Source organism: Cavia porcellus, unplaced genomic scaffold (genome assembly GCF_034190915.1).
Source record: "Cavia porcellus strain 051 isolate PalLab524CR breed Dunkin Hartley unplaced genomic scaffold, mCavPor4.1 scaffold_17, whole genome shotgun sequence".
Taxonomy (NCBI): Eukaryota; Metazoa; Chordata; class Mammalia; order Rodentia; family Caviidae; genus Cavia; species Cavia porcellus.
The window spans coordinates 58832939-58853189 of NW_026947500.1; the positions used below are offsets into that span (position 1 = coordinate 58832939).

The 20251-nt window shown below is 51.4% G+C and overlaps 2 pseudogenes; one reads left to right on the plus strand and one right to left on the minus strand.

Annotated features, from left to right (window-relative positions):
- The first annotated feature begins 286 nt into the window (after positions 1-286).
- LOC111756230 (putative ATP-dependent RNA helicase DDX11-like protein 8) lies at positions 287-6259 on the plus strand (annotated as a pseudogene).
- A 111-nt stretch (positions 6260-6370) lies between these two features.
- LOC100725109 (WASH complex subunit 1-like) lies at positions 6371-19051 on the minus strand (annotated as a pseudogene).
- Positions 19052-20251: the final 1200 nt, after the last annotated feature.

Genomic DNA, 20251 nt, shown 5'->3' on the forward strand with positions numbered 1-20251 from the left:
TAGAAAGGTATCCAGGCAGCAGTGGATACCTTTCCACTGCTGGTTTGGGGGTTGGGGTCTTTCTCGAGTGCCTGCTGCTTAGCCACTGCTGATAAAGGCTCTAAATGAGATGCATGAGTCTGTTGCAGGCTCCTGCAGGTGCACAGCACATGCAGAGAACACGGTCCCTGCATGCTGTAGAGTCTACAACCCAGTGTACATCTGTGACCACTGTGGAGCCCATTATGTACCATCTCACTGCTCCAAAGAGAGGTAACACTTCCCTTTAGGTTTTTTCCCTAGAACCATGGCTGATAAAATCCAGGAATCCGGTGGCATTGATTTCCCCTTTCCCTTCCCACCCTACTCCATCCAGAAGGACTTCATGGCAGAGCTGTATCACGTGCTGGAGGCTGGCAAGATCAGGATATTTGAGAGTCCCAGTGGTACAGTGAGTGTGTGACATGGGACGATGGCTGAGAACATGAAGGCTTCCACTTCTCACCTCTGCAGAGATCCTTGTGGCTGGAAGTTGGGCAACATGGTCTCTGTCTCTCTGTCTGTTCTTGAGCTGGTTATTTGCTCTTCTGCTTTTTTGTTTTTGTGAGTATGAATCGCTTGACTTTTGTCCAGTATTAAGATATTTGGCTGGAAACATGGAAGAGCAGCGTTGATCTTGCCTCACTTACCCTGTTGGCCTTGTTCCTCCCTTTGTGGATTTCCATCCTTGTCCTCTGTTTCCCTCCCATGTCCCCTCACTCTCCCCAGCCCTTATGTGTTTATCCTCAGTTCTGTGGCCTCTCTTCTCATGTGTCCATTCCTGTGGAAATCTGCCCCCATGACACTGTTCCCCTTTCTGTTCTGGTGCCTTCTAAATCACACCTCCAAGGAGATGCCCTACCCTCTCATAACCTGAGTGGATTTTCTTTACCCTCTTTGCTTCTAATGCACAGCCTTCCTTCCACTGCTGCCTAAGATGCCTGGTTAATCTCTAAGTCACTAGTGAAACCTTCTGTGATTGCAACACCTAGGGGTGGCATCTTCACTTGGTGCCTGCACTGCCCTGCATGGCACTGCAGCTCTGGGAGTATCACTGTCTAGATTTCACCACAGTGTGTGCCGTCCCTCCAAGTGCACGTTACTCTTTCCCTTGGGCACTTTCTAGGTGCTCATGCCCAGTCCGAAATGTGATTCCCCTGCACCCAGGAGATGTCAGGAAAATGAATGTATTTCCTTTCCTGGTTGTGAGCATTCCAGCGAGGTGTGTGGGGTCGTGCTGCATGAAATGCCATCAGTCATCGGGTGCTCTGGGAGTGTTCAGTGAAGTCTGTTCTGTGTCTGTAATTTTGGAATCTTGTGCAGAGTTTTGTTTTATTTTTGGTTTGTTTACTTTTGGTTTTGGTACTGGGGATGAAACCTGGGCCTTCTCCCTGCCAGGCAAGCACCATACTGTGGAGTGACACCCTCAGATCACTGCAATGCATTTATTTATACACTCGGCAGGTTGGTGTCATGTGACACTCTGCCTACACGTGACACCTGTTTGCTTGGGTTAACTTGGGCTCTCCATGTCCCCAGAGCTGGAGCAGCTTGTTCACATGGCTCACCTTGGGCGCTTTTCATTCTCAGGATCAGCTTTACTCCAGCCCCACACGTGGTATTGACCTCCAGCTTCAGCTGCTCCCCACACTTGCCCACCTGGCCCAGCTGCTGGCTGTTGATGTCCCAGATTGCCCAGAGCAGCAGCCCAGGTTCTGTTGATTGTGCTGCCCAGGACATTGCCATCCAGTGTCTCTCAGAAGCTGAGTGAAATGGTTCACTCAGCAGCATGTACTCTGGCACAGGGCCTTTCAAGTTCTAAGGCATGCCCATAGCTTCCACATCTCTGGATGATGATAATTTTATTAGTACTGTATACATCTCCAGCTGCTTACTTACTGTGTACCAGGTATTCTTTGGATCCTGCTACAGGCATTTGCCTTTCTGTCTTAACTAATTTCAGTGCCTACACCTCTGTGAGGTAGGGATGCTCCTCACCCCCTTTTTGCATACATGTGTGGCAGCACGCATTATGAGGTGACCGCAGAGCCCCAGAACTGGGAAGCAGAGGAGCCAGGATGTATCCCCGACAGCCTGGCGGTGGCATCTGAAGCCTCAGCTTGCAGTCTGCACTCCCTCCTCCCTGGGCACAGGCTCTGTCTCCCCACTGCACATTCAGCTTGGATCAGGGTCGGAACCTGTGCTGATGCTCTGAGATGTCAGCATCCTTGTTCCTGGGCAGAAAGACTGGAGACCTGAACCGACCAGGTATACCCAGAGGAGCGGCCTGTGGACTCGGTCTGTGTCAGAGATCTTGGGACCCGGGACCTCACCCCACACCTGAGGGGCTCACACAGCAGGACCTGCTGTCTTACACTTCTGCAGGTGGACTGCAAGGTGGCAACAGGGCTGGCTTTTCTTAGGGCTGCAGTAAAAGGGTCTGTCCAGGTCCCTCACCGTCCTTCCAAGGACACAGTCTTCCCCTCTGTGGCTGCATCTGGCCCCCACTCCAACACACAGGTCCTTGGGAAACACTAGAGCTCCCATAGCCTCAGGTTCGCTAATTACATCTCTAGTGATCCTGTGCCCAAATAAGGTCACTTTCTGGGACAGGACAGGACTTCCTCATCCCAGCTTTGGGGGGATTCATCTCAGCCTGCAGTGAGGGCCACAGGGAAAATTCTGATATTGAAATCACATCTCTAGAGCAGTTGACTGACTTTGGGGGGAAAAAACAAACAAAACCTTAAGCACTAGGACAGATCATGTTGCATCTGCACATTGATTGTTTTAAAGCTGAGGCTAACATGGCTTGGCAACTCTGTGGATTTGCTCTGCTGAAAAGCTCTGAATTCCTTTCTATCCAGTTTAGTTTTTATTAGTTCTTATTTACAGCACATAATGATTCCCCTCCTTTGGGGAGCTGGCACATGGACACAGCACATCTTAATTCCCTTTTCAGCCCCTTTTCCTTCCCTCCCTCTCTCCTCCCTCCATCTCTTGGTCTTCTTCCCATTTGCAAAAGAGCTGTCATACTATTTCCTATTTTCTGTATTTGATTTGCTCTTTATTTATATTTTGGGTTTTGTATAAGAAACCACATGATAGATAAGCTTTTGTGTCTGATTTATTTTACTTAAGCTTATGAGCTAAGTATGTCCATTTTCTACGAATGACTCAAGTTTACCCTTCTTTGTGGCAGAGTAGTGCTCCCATGTCTGTAAATACCACATTCTCTTTATCCAGTCATCTGTGGACGGACATAAAGGTTGTTTCCAAGATTTAGCTCCTATGAATATGCTGCTGTGAAGTGCACATGCATCACTGAAATGAGTAGACACTTCTCTGAAGAAGTAAAAGCGGCCAATAAACACATAAAAAATGTTCAGCATTACTGAACATTAGAGGAATACCAAATAGAACAATGCTGAGATTTCATCTTTTTCCAGAAAAATTGGCTGTCAGGAAGAAATCAAATAGTAGCAAATCCTGGAGGGGAGGCTGGAGGGGAAAGGAATCCCTCTCCACTGGTGGTGGGAATGTACACTGGTACAGCCACTGCGGAAGTCAGTGTGGAGATCCCTCAAAGCCCTAAAAGTAAAAATTCCATTTGACCCAGCTATTCCCCTTCTGGGTGTCTTCCCCAGAGAGTTAAGGATGTCGTATTACAGGGACACATACCTTAATTCTTTTGGCAGAGGTGCTAGTCTAGTTTCTTGTCGCTGGTTGTTACCATGCAGAATTTGCATGCACCCCACAAAGTCACCGTAAGTTCCTTTCGGAGTGTTGAGCATTATGATGAAAGCAGTTCTTTCTTGCCGCTGGGCCCCATGTCTGTTTCTTTCTTTTTCTGTGTTTGTCCTGGCTGTTGTATTGGCTGCACCTTTCCTGTCCTGTTGTGTCCTGTCCTGTCCTGTCCTGTCCTGTCCCCGTCCCATCCCCGTCCTGTCCCTGTCCCTGTCCCGTCCTGTCCTGTCCTGTTGTGTCCTGTCTTTCGTTGACTCAGGGGGCCCTCTAATTTGTAAAGCCATAGCTTTGAAGCCTTTTTGAAAATGAGAAAAGTCCTCTAAATTTTAGCAACTTGGAAGGCTGGGCTGGCTGGGTGGAAGGGGCCAGTCCAGCCTGGCAAAATATCAAGACTCTGTTTCAAAATTAAAAGCAGAAAAATGAAGAGGTCCACTTTGCCACTCAGTGGTGTAGCGCTTGCCTGGAAGGAAGAAGGCGAGTTCACCTAGGGAGCACTGCCATCCAAGAGGAGGAAAGCTTGGAGAAACGATCAACAACCTGCCCTCTGTTCCCGCAGGGAAAGTTCTTGAGTCACATCTGCGGGGCTCTGACCTGGCTCCGTGACTTTGAACAGAAGAAACAGCAGGAAAAGGTGTGCTGCCTCCTGGCTCCTGGAACCCAGCCCCTGCCTGAGGGCCAGGACTTGCTTCCTGCAGCCCCATCTTCCTGCCCGGGCGCCTCCCACTGCCCTGAGGCTTGGAGGAGAGCCAGACTGGGTCACCCAGTTTGTGCAGAGGAAGGAGGAGAGGGAGCTGGCAGAGCCAGTGAAGGTGAGTCTGGGCGGGATCCTGGGGTTGGTGTAGTGGCCTCTGTCCTCCCCCAGTCACCTTGCACCCTGCACTGGTGGGTTCTCCTTGGCACTGGCCCGAGGCAGCAGAAGGAGGGGCTGCTGCAGCCCCCATGCTCTGGAGGCCAGTAGGGGTCCCCGCAGGAGTCTCCTCAAGGCTGTGTTCCCCAGGAGGAGCAGAGCAGAAGGAGGAAGCAAGAGGAGCGGCTGCAGCAAACCCGCCACAGTGCACAGTTGAAGTGCGCAGCCCAACGCCAGGTGGGTGCCCTCCTGTCCTGCCCCTGCCACACTGCTGGAGACAGTACAGCACCCAAGGTCACAGTGCAGGGATGGTGAGCCGGGAGGGGACCACTGGCTTCACACCAGCAGAGCAGGGTCCCAGGTACTTTAGGCGGTGTGTGACAGTTACCATGGGAAACACCAGGTCTTTCCCTGTCCAGGGAAAACCAGCAGGGAGCTTCCTTCCCTGAGGGTTTCAGCCTCTCACCTTGTCCAGCCTGGAAGCAGCTGCACACAAAGCAGAGCTTCCTATGCTCTCAGCTCCATCAGTCCCAGGGCCACAGACCCACATGCCATGGGTTCCTGGCTCCCGCTCCCCATGCCCATGACAGCTCCTGTGAGTCCCGAGCTGGCATTTTCTGCGTGTGGCATCAGTTCTCCCTGGCCCAGCTCTCAGCCGCTTTTCCAGAGCCTAGTCTGACCTCAGCCTGTGCTCTGTGCTCCATCCCCAGCTCTGCCAGGCCCACTCCCAGTTGCTGCAGTACATGTACCCGTACAGGTGGGACATGGCCCCGGGGTGGGAGTGAAAGTCCTGGTCCTGTTGGCCTGCAGAGCGTGTGCGCGGCCAACTTCCTCTCCTGGTCCTGTGTCCACAGTGGGTGCCCTACTGGGCCCTGCCTGCTTGGGACAGGACTTCTGGCTCTTGGGGGCCAGCCTGCCTTCTTCCTGGGGTGGTGATAATTTGTGACCTGGCCGGGTAGCAGGGAGCTGTAAGGGGCCCCCACTCAAGGCCTGCAGGTTTCTCCATAGGAAGCGTCTGAAAGCCAAGAATCTGATGTACATCAAGCAGATCCTGTATTTGCTGGAGCAGTTTGTGGCCGTGCTGGGAGGTAGGCAAGCACTGCCCCAGTCCCCACCTTTTCCTTGGCTGCCAGCAAGGACCCCAAAGTCTCCCACAGGTGTTAGCTGTGTTTCGATCATTGATCTTCCAGATTCTCATTCTTTCTGCTGAGTCCAGCAGTCAAACTTCACAGCCTAGTGCATTTGCCCACATTCTGTGCTCTTTCATTTTTTTCTTTTTGGTACCAGGAATCAAACTCAGGACCTTGCACTTGCCAGGCAGGCGCTGGGCCCTGGCGCTTCTGTGCCCTTCCCCCCACCACACTCCGCCACACTTGATGCAGTGCATGACATTCTGTGAAGGGGTTGTAGCCTGGCAGCATATACAGTGCCATGCATGGCCTCAGTTTCATTTGTCCCTGATGGGAGCAGCCTGTCTGTTTGAACCCAGGTTCACAGATGAGTCACTGAGTGCAGACCGGGTGCTTCTCATGTGACTATGGTGTGGACCCCTGGCCTTTCTGTGTCTGTGCCCACGAAGGTGGGGAGCTGGTGGGGATCTACAGAAGGATCTTAACCCAGTGGGGTTACCTGCTTCCTCTACCTTGACTACTGTAGCCCACCACCCTGGCAACCACCTGCTCCTTGTGCTACGCATGGTGGGGGCCGTCTGCCCTGCTCAGGAGGAGGCCCGAAAAAAAGAAACAGGTTCCATGTGCATCACTCCCTTGTCCATGACAGCAATGGCTCCCAGAGGCTTAGAGACTTAGGCCTGGGCTCTCCTGAGTCCCAATCAAGCACTGAGACCCCTTGGAAGCCCAGGAGATGGGGGGAACCCTCTGGTGCAGCCTGAGCTGGCAGGGCCAAGCACTCAGCCCCAAGCAGAAGCCCAGGACAAGGGTGTTGGGGCCAGCCAGGTCTCCAAGAGCACCCCGCCTGCAGAGGGACAGCCTTGGGGCCCTGACAGGCCTCCACCGGGTGTGCTGGCTGCAGGGGGAGTGGGGCCTCTCCTTGCTCCTGCTCCTTCTGCTGCTTCTTCTCCAACTTGCGCTCCTTGACGCTGCGCAGCTTGGCCTTGCTGATGCCCCCAGCTTGGTGGATGGACTCCAGCAAGGTGGCCCGGCCGCTGGAGGGGTCCACCACCTCCTTAGGAGCCACCTGGACAGGTGCTGACAGGGCGGAAGTGTGAGGAGTGGCCTTCCAGGCCCATGCCGAGTCAGTGCCTGGTGTCAGACACCTGCATCCCCCCATTTCCCACCCCGATTGGGTGCTGCCCTGCAGCAGTAGACCTGGGACTCACTGATGCACCCACAGAACCTCCAGGGACCTGTGGGCCAGCGGAGACTTCTGTGCCCCTTCTGGAAGCTGCATGGGGGCTGGGAGGTGCAATATGAAAACCCAAATTCTCAAGTCTCCCTTTGCAGTCGCCCTTGTTTCCACTGGTTCAGCTGGGAGTGAGGCCATGGCCCCAACTTTGGGCTCCCCACCCTCTCCCCTGGATCTAAGTCCCAGAGCTCTGCAGTCCTGAGAGCAGAGCGGGCCCAAAAGGCTAGGCCATGTGAGGAGGAAACTGTACTATGGACCTCAGACTTGCAGCTGCATCGTGGCTGCAGTCTGCAGGGGTAGGCCTGGAGGTGCTCTGGCCAGCACTGCAGGAGCTGTTGGAGGCAGAGGTGGTGGTGGTGGAGGGGTGGGGGTGGGGGTGCTATGAGTACCCCGCCCTCTAGGTCTGGAACAGGCGCAAGGCTGAGCACCCGGGAAGCAGGCTGAGTCAAGGTTCAGTCCCAAGGTCCCAGTCCGATCCACTGCCCAGCACCCAGCTCACCAGCCTTGAAAGGTGTGTCCACCTCTGTCGAAAGGCAGGCAGCTCCGGGATGGAACCGGGGGCAGAGGGGGCAATGCCTGGGCCTGGGTTGGTGCTGTATATGAGGTCATTGGAGACGCCAGGCAGGTCAGGCAGGTAGGATGGCATGTCGATCTCTGGCACCTGGCACGTAGAAGTTCTTCTTAGGGACCTGTGGGGGAGCACATGCGCCGTGGCTACAACATGAGGACATGGTCTGCAGGGTCACCCTGGGCCCAACAGAGCCCTCTACACCCCAGGACAGTTTGGAGCTCCCCAAGACCCTGATCTCTGCCCCCCCCACCTGCTGCTGGAGCAGCCCTCTCTTGCTGATGGAAAGAGGGGCATCTAACAGCTTCTCCTCCAGCATCACATGGGTCTTAGTGACCGCCCCCGCCAGCAGTCCAGGAAAATGTACTTCTTGTACGTGCAAGGTGAATGGGATTTAGTCAGCCTTCCTGCTTTGGGGTACAGCCCGCTCTTTGGTGCCTAGGACTCGCCAGCTCTCACACCCACCTTGCACCCGACCTAGTGCACTTCTCCTCCCAATCCACTCAGCGCCCCCTGGGCCCTACAGGTTCTCTGTGGTGTTGAACAGCAGCAGGGAGCTGATGGAGTTGATGTTGCTGGGGAGCCCGCGGAGCCGCTCCTTGGTCTCAGCCTTGGGCTCTGGCTTTGTGTTCACACAGGGAAGAACTTCAGCTTTTCCTGGGGATGACAGGGATGTGGGGGCTCAGCAACCCGTTCTGTCCCAACCCAAACCCTTGGGTATCAGTAGCCCATGTGGACCCCGTGCCTGCACCCTGGCCTGGCTGTGGCCTCAGACCTGCAGGGCCCATTTGTCCAGCGGCCAGTGCTTGTTCTGGATGCAGCTGCTTGGCCATGGCTGGAGGCCCGGGTCCTATGCGCCTGAGAAGACTGAGCTGTAGTCCTGCAGGCGCTGGGGGGGCCGGGAACTTGGCGCTGGAGAACACCAGCAGGCAGGGACCAAGGGCTGGGGAGTTGAGGGGCATGGTGGGGGTGGGGCGTGGGGGGCGGGGCTGATGGGCATGTGCTCCCCACCTTGATGGCCTTCTTGTTCCCCTTGAGCTTCTCGATCTTGGCCTGGCTCCTGGAGATCCGCTCCCCAAGCACCCATAGCTGCCTGTGGCTCAGCTCCACACGCTGGGAGATCCTGCCATGCAAAGGTCGCAGCAGGGACTGCACTAAGCCACTCCAGCTCGGCAGCCTGCAGAGCAGTAGGCGCCCTTTATAGGCTCTGGGTATGGCTCCCTCAGTCCCGGGGGCTCCCTGTCCCTGTCCCAGGGACCCACTGTGACAGTCCTACACGAGGGGTCCTCACTTCACAGGGCTCAGTTCCTTGGGGCCTACCGTGATCACCTGTGGCTGTGGCGGAGGCATCTGCACCCCCCCCCCCATGGGCCCGCATAGGGTGCGTGGGAACCTGGGATCTGTCAGAGGAGGAAACAGCGGGGAGCAGGGCTGCACCCACTGCCAGCACTGACCCGACTTGGCGAGAGAGGGGGGTCGGGTCTGGGCGGTCCTGCTCCTCTCGCTTTACACCCTACAGCACGGGACCCTGCCCTCCCCCCAGGCCAGACACACACAGGCGGACTCAGGACCCAGTCTCTGCAGACACCCTAGTGACTGGGTCATGGCAGCCTCCTCAGAGAGCTGCCCTGGGTGTCCCTCTGCTGGTTGCAGGCTGAACTGCAAGAATAGCCTTTCCTTTCCTTGGGAAAGAGCAGAGCCAGGACTGGGGTGATGAAGGTCACAGGACTGGGGTTATGGAGCCCCTGGGCTACGCTGGACAGTTGGGGATGACCTCGGGCACTCGTGAGGGAAGCTTGCAGACTCAGAGCTGCTCCCGCACAGGAGCCATCTGGGGCCCCAGGTCTGGGAGTCATTAAAGGGGCTTGGCTCAGAGAGGAATCCCTGGCCAGGGTGACCCTCCCTCTGCTGGGAAGGGCAGCACACACCAGCTAAAGATGTCTCCTGAGACCTCTTTAAGGTACTGCAGGGCATCGGCCACCTGCTGGATGGCTTCCTCCTGCCGCAGGTCTGGCTGGATGAGAGGGATGGCATAGGTCTGGTCAGCTGAGGGGCCCGGGGTCCTCACTGAGGTCATGGTGCTGTGGGTGGGGCCAGAGTGTCAGGACCATGGGCGGGGTGTTCGCATGACAGTGGGCAGCAGCCAGGGACCCTTGGTACAACAGAGTCCAGGCCGGTGAGAAGAGGGCCTGAGGAAGGAGGGTGCAGTAATGGAGGTCCAGGAGGAAACACGATGAACCAACTGCACAGCACGATGTGCTGCCCCTCAGAACCTCTGTTCTTTCTGTCTCCCATTCTGCAGATTGAAATATGCCTTCGCTCTTTTTTGCAGGGAAAGTGTTACTGGGAATCAAACTCAGGACCTTGTGCTTGCCAGGCAGGCCTGCCTCTGCTCTTTAAGAAGTCTTCAGTTCCAAGGATAAAACATTATGCACAACACATTGTGCCAACATCTTCCCCAAGCTGCAGCCACTCCTGGAGCCCCTGCAGTCTCCTGAGCGCACCTTTCTCCCCACAATGACTCCTCCACACTCTGTGGCTGGTGCTTTCCTGAGATGATCTGTCTGCTCCTCCACTTCCCCAGCGTCTAGCTCCCCTCTACACTTACTCTTCCAGGAAAGCCAGGCCTAGGTTCCCAGACTGAGACCACCGTGACTCCACAGGGCCTGGAGGTTACTCCATCTTCCCTCCTGCCTTCCTATTGAGCAACCCAAGGGGCCAGTGGATCCCCCAGCCTGGGAAAGGCCCTTGTGCCTTCTGAGAGACCACCATAGCCTTTCAGGAAACCCTGCCTTGTACTAATTCTGATGCGTCTGCCACCCTCTGACTTAGTTCAGTCCTTTGCTTCTTCCAGCAGGAGAGGGGAAAAGAGAGAGTGCTTTCTGTGCTTGTCCTGGGATGAACCCTCCTTAGTTACACATCTGTGTGTGTGAGGGAGAAATCCAGGCTCAGGTCTCAACAAGGACCTGGGGGAGTGAATGGGGCCACCCTGAGGCTTCCTCCTGCTGTCTGCAGACAGCTAGTGCTGAGCTGTTAAGGGGAGACCAGGACCACCACAACAAAGATGCGAAAGACACTGCAAGGCAGGGACACAGCCTCAGAGACAGCAAAACCCTCAGGATAAGCACCCAGTCCAGCCTCCTGTAAAGTGCTAAGGGAGAAACTGCTTCCCAGTCAGGAGCCCAGAAAAGCCTCTTACCAGACTGCAGTGCTCTGCTTTAATCTCTGCACTTCACATGGTCTCAGTGGTGATTGTGACAGCTCAGCACATCCTCTTCTCATTCATGGACCATGCAATTTCTTTGTCATCAAAATAGTCCAAAGTCCTATCTGAAGAAATATCTCATTTCCGTTTAATGAAATATTTCTCTTGTATGGCTATGTAACTCTACACAGATCTTTTGGTTGAACACCTAGGCTGAATTCATGCTACTACTTATGATAGAGAAGAGAGATTAGTATGTTAGAGACACAGTACATGGCTTAAGCCTTGCTGATACTCATTGAGCAAATGGAATGAGATAAACAGAGGAAACAAGGACTCTGGTAAACTGTGTGTCATTGAACTGACATTTGAGAAGGTGACTCACATAGAAGACTGGGAATCAGAGTCCACAGATCAAAGAGGATGCTAACTCCTACATGCTCCCTGGAAAGATGCAAAGATAGGAAAAACCATCTGCTTCTCAGCCCTTGCTTTGTCTCCAGAATGGTAACTAGTTGGAGGGTGTGGGGGCCTGGTCTGTGGGGAGGGTCAAGTAAAATGAGCTGGAGGAAGCCACAAAATAGAGAACAGCTTTTGTGGCACCTTGCTGGGTGTGAGCTTTGTGCTGTTCTTCTGGACCCTAGGGGGAGCGCTCCCAGTCTGGTGCAGGGGAGACTGTTTGCTTCAAGATCAGGCACAATGCATGCACTTTAGTGAGGCAACCTGAAACCATCTGAGTTTCATTAGCAGTGACACTGAGGGAGATGTGGGGATGAGAATAAATGAAGAATTCACCCTGCTCTAAGAAAACAGGGAGAAGTTAAATGTGATCCAGTCCTATAGTCCACAACTTCCCTGGGTTGAAGTGATGACCCTGAATATGGAGGACATTTGAACATGGACCGACACTGAGGAAGGCTCTCTTTCAGTAGCAATGACCGGACAGCACAGCCCAAGGACTCATCTTCAGCTCTCTGGAGAGTGAGGATATCTTGCACCCAGGACAGCTGCAGAAGACTCTCTTTCCCTCCTTATAAGGGTGGCCCTAGACCCTGTGGGTGAAGAGGCCAAGGTGCTAGCATAGGCTTGGGGCACAGGACTAGGGTGACCAGTATACTGAGGTCTCCAGGTCACCAGTTTTTCCAATTCTGTTCTGAATTAAACGTAGGACATCAGTAAATGGATCAGTGGAATGGAGCTACCACCAATCAGGAGAAGCTGCATTGTCTTTATTTAATAGAGCATAGAAGAACACATGCTTTAAAAACTAGAATCAGACATGTTTTAGGTTAAGAGAATTTTGATTAGGGAACATTTTGATGTGTAGACTTATTCTTAAAATCTACCCTATTTGAAGTTTTCAAAGTGTGTTAAAATGCATTATGATGTTGGGAAATTTGTTTCCTCAGAGAAGCAACAACTACGCACAGGAAGTTCTTATCTTCCAGGTGGCCCTGATTCTCATTGGATTGACAGTGCTGTGACTTGGGATTGTGATAGCCCCTTTTATTTCCATTACACTGAGGTTTCCACTTGTGATTGGTATTGATTGCTAACTATGGACACCTTTCCTTGTATCAGTAATGAGTCCCCTATCTCAAATGTTAGGTGTTGTCAATTACCTTTCTCTCTCTGAGCTAACTATGTGGAGGAAGCAGCTGAAGCTGGAGACTGACCATTTGTGTGGGCAGTAAGAGGTCAATGTGTGCCCCTGACAAACAAGCTGCCCCAGCTCAGAGTGCACCAAAGCACAAGGCTACCCAAACAATGCATTTCTAGGCAAGGATGTACCATGTGACTTTATCTTGTAAATGTATCAATAAATGCCACTATGGTGGTTGAGCAGTTCCTTTCCTCCCATTAGGAGAGAGGGCTCCACTTGACCTCTGCTTTCATCTCTTTTCTTTATTTTCCCACCCTCTAGCCATCCTTAGTCTGGGAACATCTGGATCTGCACCCAGAGATGACACCTATGCAGTCCTCTTCTGGCCCTGAGTGTCTACTGACTAGTTGGATGGTATTGACAAGACAGTGAAGGCACTTGCAAATTGTATAAGGACCAGAGGCAAAAGCCAGCTCTGAGTGGATTCTTTCTTTGATCAGTTCTTCATCTCTGGAGCACCATCTATTTATTGAGGCTGGAATGACAACCACCAGTGGTAAGTGTCTCACTGTGGAAACTTCAAGGACTGTAGTGAAAGAGGGCTTGTATGGTCACTTGGATAAAATATAGGAACCTTCTCTGGTTACTCGGGCAAAACTTTAGTGCTATGTTGACAATTAAGAAGGAATACCTGTCTTTTAAAGTGCTCTGTGAGACTCCATGTGAAATGTGATCCTGCCTGGGAGGGTCAAAGGTATTTTCTATCACCTCCTTTGTTCTCCTTCATCTTCAGAGCAGGGAGTCTCCTCTTGGAAATTTCCAGGTTCGGCTCAGCTGAGATGAATGTATTTTTCTGTTCATTCAAAGACAGGAAAAGAGTGAGTCTTTAAAATATTTTTTTTCCAGATCTGTTTTTCAGATCCTAGGAAGACTGGGAACAAAGGCATTTGTTTTTACTGTATCAGGATTTGGAATTTGTGAACTACTTTTTTGGCAGCATATGAATGACTCCATATGAGTCTACATCATGTACTGATTACTGCTCTCAATGCATTATTTGTACTGTGAGTATTTCTTCTTCCAGTATAGCAATTTGCAAATCATTTTAGTATCTCTGATGGTGATTGTGAATTTGCACCTAGAACTTGATTAGGAGCATTTGGTCCATGCATGATGAAGATCTTTAGAGATTACAGGTCAGGGTACTTTGTACCTTACTATGAGCACAGAGCTGAGGGTTAAATTTTCCAAACTGCTTCCATCCTGACTGCCCTGATGAAACTTTTTTTTTAATTAATAAACTCTGCAAGAATTTATGTTCTCCCAGCAGTGCTCATTTCATGATGTTAATGTCACGCTGAAGGGGAACAGGAAAAGCAGTAGATTCAGGAACTTCATGGTCTGCAAGGATCCTCAGCATATAGCAGGGCTGACTGAAAAGGGAACATTCTTCCTGGTGCTAAATGGTCTAGGGTATGAGGGAGGCTCACAGGGATAATGCCAGGCCTTGTTGTGTTAGAGACACCAGGTGACTGAAAGACAAGGGAGACTGTTGCATTTCTGGTTGCTTCTGTCTCCTAGAAAAGGCTGATCACTGTGACATATGTGGTAAGAACCAATCAAAGACAGCCAAGGACTCTGCTCTGTGCTCCCTCTTTGAAATCCCATAAAAACTTCCCTCCCTGAGCCTTGCTCAACATTTTAGCACACAAAAGCCTATAATCATTTCACCTAACCTGCCTTCTCCCCTTCATGTGAAATCTGACCGTGCATCACAGTCTGGTGGCTATGCCCATCTCTCCTGATTCTCTTCTCACTTTCTCTCACAAAGTATTCCCAAACAATTACATGTACTCTTGTTCACAACTTAGCATCAGCTTTTTGGAGGATATGAATCTGAGCAAACATAGAGCTCCAAGGCAGAAGCAGGGGTATCAGGAAGAGAGGGAAAATACTACAACACAGGGGACAGGTAACAGTAGTGTGGAGCAGAGTGGGGACAATAGAGGTGGAGACAAATCATATTTTGCCTTTCTGTCAAAGATAGAATTTCAAGAAACAACAAACAAACCCACAGAACGAAAGAATCCAGGCACTTCACAGCACAGTGCAAAAGCCCCATGTTCAATCCTCAACATCATGATAAAGAGAAAGGTTACTAGACTGGCTGCTAGGATATGTGCTAAGAGAGGAAGTGGCCATCCAAGATGCCTCCATGGTTTTAGGGCTAAGAACTGGAAAGGTGGAGTCTCCTTCACCTGAGATGCTAAAGCCTGTGAGGAGCACATGTTCTAGGAGTGACACTAAAGGCTTAATTCAGGATCTAGAAGGCTGGCGATAATATTGGCTATGAAAAAGGAAATGTCACAGGGACTGTTGCTTTCCTAAGCTCGATTTTGCAATAGGCTGTCGGTTGAAGAAACAACTTTCGGAGTTGCTGTGCAGCTGGCATTTGATGCCACAGAACTGAAGGTGATAACTAAGACATAAGAGATCACCATAGAGAAAATCTAGGATCCAAGTCCTAGCACACTCTAGATTTGGCAGGTGAGAAGAATCCATCAAGTTACAAAGGTCAGACAAATGCAGATTTACCCTAAGTGCCTGATGAAGTTCACGTTTTAACCAAGTGTGTGGCCCCTTTTCAGAGTAAATACTGTTTGCCTCAAAGTCTGTTTTGTGTGACTATTTTAATTTTTACAGTAGGGTCTTGATAGGCAGTTCAGGCTCTTGAACATACTATGAATTCCGGGGTGCCCTCAAACTCAGGGCGATCCTCCTGTCTCAGTCTCTGGAGTACTGGAATTACATGTGTACACCGCCATGCCTGGCACTTACGTGATTTCAAAGGAGCTGTGTCGTGAGATTTTCCTTAGTAGATGCCCTCACATCTTTCTCTGTGCTTTTACTGTTTTATTTCTGTTAGCTTAGTTTCCCTTCATCCCAGGTCCTCTTGTCATAACTCCCTGGGGTGGCCTGGAACAGCAGTAGTCTGCAGCTTTAATGCCACTCCACCCCTGCCCCACCCACTGGAGGAGGCCTTACCAGGCCCCTTGTGACGTCATAGTTTACTCAGCCAATGGGACAGAGGTCTGGTGCCACGCCCACTAGGTTGAGTTTAGAGTCTCCCTGGTTACACCTTTTGTGGGTAGTTGGTGGATCTGAGAGGAGGATGTTTGAGAGTGTCCCTGTGATGGAAGCCACTGTCATGAAGTGGTCCCACCCCTTTCCTCATCCCTGTCTTCCTATTCCAGAAGAAATTAGAAGGCAGAAATTGGCTGCGGCCAGACAAAAGGTAAACCGAACAGGGTCTCAGTTCCTAGACCCAGAGCAAGCCCCAGCTAGAAACTTCTTGGCAGAGTCTGTAGCCCCCTGGGAGCAAATGTGGAGGGACCCTCAGCACTCCGGTGCCCCCTTCAAGGCCTGTTACAGATCCTCTCCTCACAGCCCGAATGCATCCACCTCCAGGGGGACTCTCCTTTAGGCCTCGGGGCTTGGCTCTTGCTTCCTATCCATACTCACACATTTTTCCTCCCTGAACCCTATATTGGAGACCTCTTTCCCTTCTGCTGTCTGCACACAGAGGAGGGTGGGGACACAGACAGATTCTGGGGACAGAGAGGGAAGAGTAGTGTGCACTTAAGACCCTTTCCATTGGATGCCCTCATCACAAACCCTCACCTGGCCCTTAATCTTCCCACTTGGATCCCTAAAGCAGTTTTAGCCGCCTTCTGGTTTCTCTGGTGAAGACACAGGTTTCTCCCTGGAAGGGCATATGAGCATGGGATGGGTAAAGAGGTTTTGGCCACTGGGCTCCTTAACTTAGACACTGACAACATAAAACCTTCATCAGGGACCTCAAAAGGTTGACAGTCTCTCTGGGTGACCAGAGTAGATCAGATTTGTGTGAGCTTTTTCCCCAGGAGTTGACTCTACAGAGAGACTCAGAACGTTTTCTAATTGTCTCCTTTTCCTTTGACTCTCCTGTATGTGGTACTGATGATTAGACCCACAGCCTTCAAAAGTACAGAAAGCTGTCTATTACTGAGCTGCACTCCAGCCTGTTACTGTCTGTTTTCCCCCATTACGTCTAGGGATTAAGTCCAGGGAGCACAGGGTTCCATGCTCAGCCTTTTTTAGTTTTTATTATTTCTATTTGAGGAAGTGTTTTACTACTTTTATCCCCTCAGGTTTCCCTCATTCTTATCCTGCTATTGCAACATCACCAATATTTGGGGTTACAGACCTAGATCACAGTGACAAGTTTCTCTTTCTCCTTTCTTTCATTTCTTTCTTCCTGCTGTTCAGCCATGTTAACTTGTGTGTTTACTGACCGACTGATCATCACAGTGTGTTGTAGGGCTGTTGGCAGCATTAAGCAGATGGTGTGCATAAGAGTGTTCTATAGGAGGATGTGAACAAAGTGGCTTATTGTTTTCATGAATATCACTGCTCTTCTTTCCACAGTTAAGAGAATTCAAAAAACAGAAGAAGCGTGATTGCTTTCCAGTGGATAAAAGAGTAAGTTTTTAAAATGCATAAAACCTAAGAAATCCAGTGGTGGAGAATGTCACCCACATGAAGCTGTGTCATGGCTGGCCAGGCAGCTAAGGATGGGGCTGCAATGGCAGTAGAAGGTCAGAGTGCAGAGGAGAACAATGTCAGGTGCTAAGAATTCTGCATTTAGGGCTCAGTGGGAGAGTTTCAAAGAGAGCACTGCAGCTTGGGGCCAGAGAAGGGAAAGGGGTGACAGATACTAGGGTGATAGAAGGGTCTGAGGTCACTAGTCCCTCCCTCCATCTACTGTCCCCTGTGCCTTGGGCAGGTGCATGAGATAAAGGAGGAGCGGGACAGGAGGGCTGATAAGCCTCCTGTCCAGCTGAGTGAACTGGAGAAACACGTGGGTCAGTGGGGACAAGGGTGATCTGGGGAGAGGGGTGTACCCAGGACTGGGGTTATGGGCTACCCTGGACAGTTGGCGATGACCTCAGGCACTCGTGAGGGAAGCTTGGTGACCCAGAGCTGCTCTCACACCAGAGCCATCTGGCGTCCCAGGTCTGGGAGTCATTAAAGGGGCTTGGCTCAGAGAGGAATCCCTGGCCAGGGTGGCCCTCCCTCCCATAGGAAGGGCAGCACCCACCTGCTGAAGATGTCTCCTGAGACCTCATTCAGGTACTGCAGGGCATCGGCCACCTGCTGGATGGCTTCCTCCTGCCGCAGGTCTGGCTGGATGAGACGGATGGCGTAGGTCTGGCCAGCTGAGGGGTCCGGGGTCCTCACTGAGGCCATGATGCTGTGGGTGGGGCCAGAGTGTCAGGACCATGGGCGGGGTGTTCGCATGACAGTGGGCAGCAGCCAGGAACCCTCGGTACAACAGAGTCCAGGCTGGTGAGAAGAGGGCCTGAGGAAGGAGGGTGCAGTAATGGAGGACCAGGAGGAAACATGATGAACCAACTGCAAGGCATGATGTGCTGCCCCTCGGAAACTCTGTTCTTTCTGTCTCCCATTCTGCAGATTGGAATATGCCTTCACTCTTTTATGGGGGGTGGGTGGTGCCATCTTCCCCAAGCTGCAGCCACTCCTGATGCCCCTGCAGTCTGCTGAGCTCTCCCTTCTCTACCCAATGACTCCTCCACACTCTGTGGCTGGTGCTTTCCTGAGATGATCTGTCTGCTCTTCCACTTACCCAGCGTCCAGCTCCCCTCCACACTTACTCTTCCAGGAAAGCCAGGCCCAGGTTCCCAGACTGAGACCACTGTGACTCCACAGGGCCTGGAGGTTACTCTACCCTCCCTCCTGCCTTCCTATTGAGCAATCCAAAGGGCCAGCAGATCCTCCAGCCTGGGAAAGGCCCTTGTGCCTTCTCAGAGACCACCATAGCCTTTCAAGAACCCCTGCCCTGTACTAATTCTGGTGCATCTGCCACCCTCTGACTTAGTTCAGTCCTTTGCTTCTTCCAGCAGGAGATGGGAAAAGAGAAAATGCTTTCTGTGCTTGTCCTGGGATGAACCCTCGTTAGTTACATATCTGGGTGTGTGAGGGAGAAATCCAGGCCCTGGTCTCAACAAGGACCTGCGGGAGTGAATGGGGCCACCCTGAGGCTTCCTCCTGCTGTCTGCAGACAGATAGTGCTGAGCTGTTAAGTGGAGACCAGGACCACCACAACAAAGATGCAAAAGGCACTGCGAGGCAGGGACACAGCCTCAGAGACAGCAAAACCCTCAGGATAAGCACCCAGTCCAGCCTCCTATAAAGTGCTAAGGAAGAAACTGCTTCCCAGTCAGGAGCCCAGAAAAGCCTCTTAGCAGACTGCACTGCTGTCCAGTGCTAGGGAGCAGGAACAGGACAAGGAATGAGGCCAGGAAGCTTCAGGACAGCTGCCACCCATGACCCTGCCCAGTCTGGGGTCTTCCAGCTCTCCTGCAGACAGGAAGCACTAGAAGTGTGGCTTGCTGGAACTGAGGGACACTCAGTGGGAAGAGAACCCAAAATCCCAAGGCTTAGAGAAAAATTAATGGAAAATAGGTTTCTATGGGTTCCATGCTGCAGTAACCACATTTAAACCTGCTGGGTGAAATAAAATATATTACTGATTTCATCAGTTTCTTTTTACTTTTAAAAGCAGGTGAGAGGGATGAGGATTTAGCTCAGTGTCACAGTGCTGCCTGGCAAGTACAAGGTCCTAGGTTTGATACCTGGTACCAAAAAAAGTTTATATGAGTTAAAAGCACCAAGTGACTGGATTCTGACCTAAGGACCAAAGGAATCATAATGGTCTCCTATTATCATCCCCTCTGCTAATATCTGTAGCCCTTAAATAATTATCATGAAGATGATCATCTGAACCATCTTTTAGTATATTTTCATATGCTACAACATCATCACCACTATTAATAATGCTTATAAGTAGTAATAGTAGTAATAATTATTACTTCAGTTACCTAATAGCTATGCACCTTAGAGCCATTCTACTCCTTCTCAAAGAATTATTTCATTCTTAGTGAATTTCTCTTTATCCCCAGTTTTTGATGAGGAAATAAAGGTGGACCAACCAGGTAGCACTGTGTCAGTCATCAAAATGCTACTTGGGATCAAGCCAGACTTAAGTTGTACTGTGTGAATTCATAACTTTGTGACTTATCAGTATTTTTTTGTTTGTTTTTTGTTTTAATGCATTAAAATGCAAATCTTAAGAAGTCAAAAGCTTCAGTCCCATGTGTGAGGCACTGTCTGGACTCCGCTGTAAGGTGGTATTTGTCTAAGGGGAGGTGCTGGGGCCCTACACCAGGCCCATCAGGTTCCTCACACTTTCTGGACCGGGACCTGGCTCTGTCATCTCCTCACTGCACTCTTGACAGTGACAAAGCCCAGTACAGAGAACAGTCACCTTCTGAGAGGCCCACGGCCTCCTTGAAAACGATTCACAACCTCCTCGAAGGGCATAATCAATACCCTAGAAAGCCGGGGATGCAGTTGAAAATAAAAGCTGGCATTTCACCCAAAGCAGCCCACCTTGGGGAGTTTTGTTACTGTAAGTCCTGGCTCCACAACTGCTGCCTGCAATCACTCTAGGCCTCTGCCACCTCCTGCTGGCTCAGCTTCACTTGTACTGCTTTTTTCTCTCTTTTTCCCCCAGTCCACTGAGCTTCACCTTCACCCTTCTTTTTTACGTTTTGAGACAAGGTCTCCTTAGGTCTCTCAGTTGTCCAAAGTGGGCTGCAACTTGCGACCCTCTAACCTCGGCCTCCCAGAGTGGCTGGGTCACAGGCGTGCACCACTCTGCCTGACTTGCAGATCCTTTCCAAACCTGGAATGAAGATCTTCTGCGAATGCTGGTGGTGCTGCTGCTGCCTGGACTTGGGGCCCAGTGGTCTCAGGGCTACGGCAGGACAGCGCGAC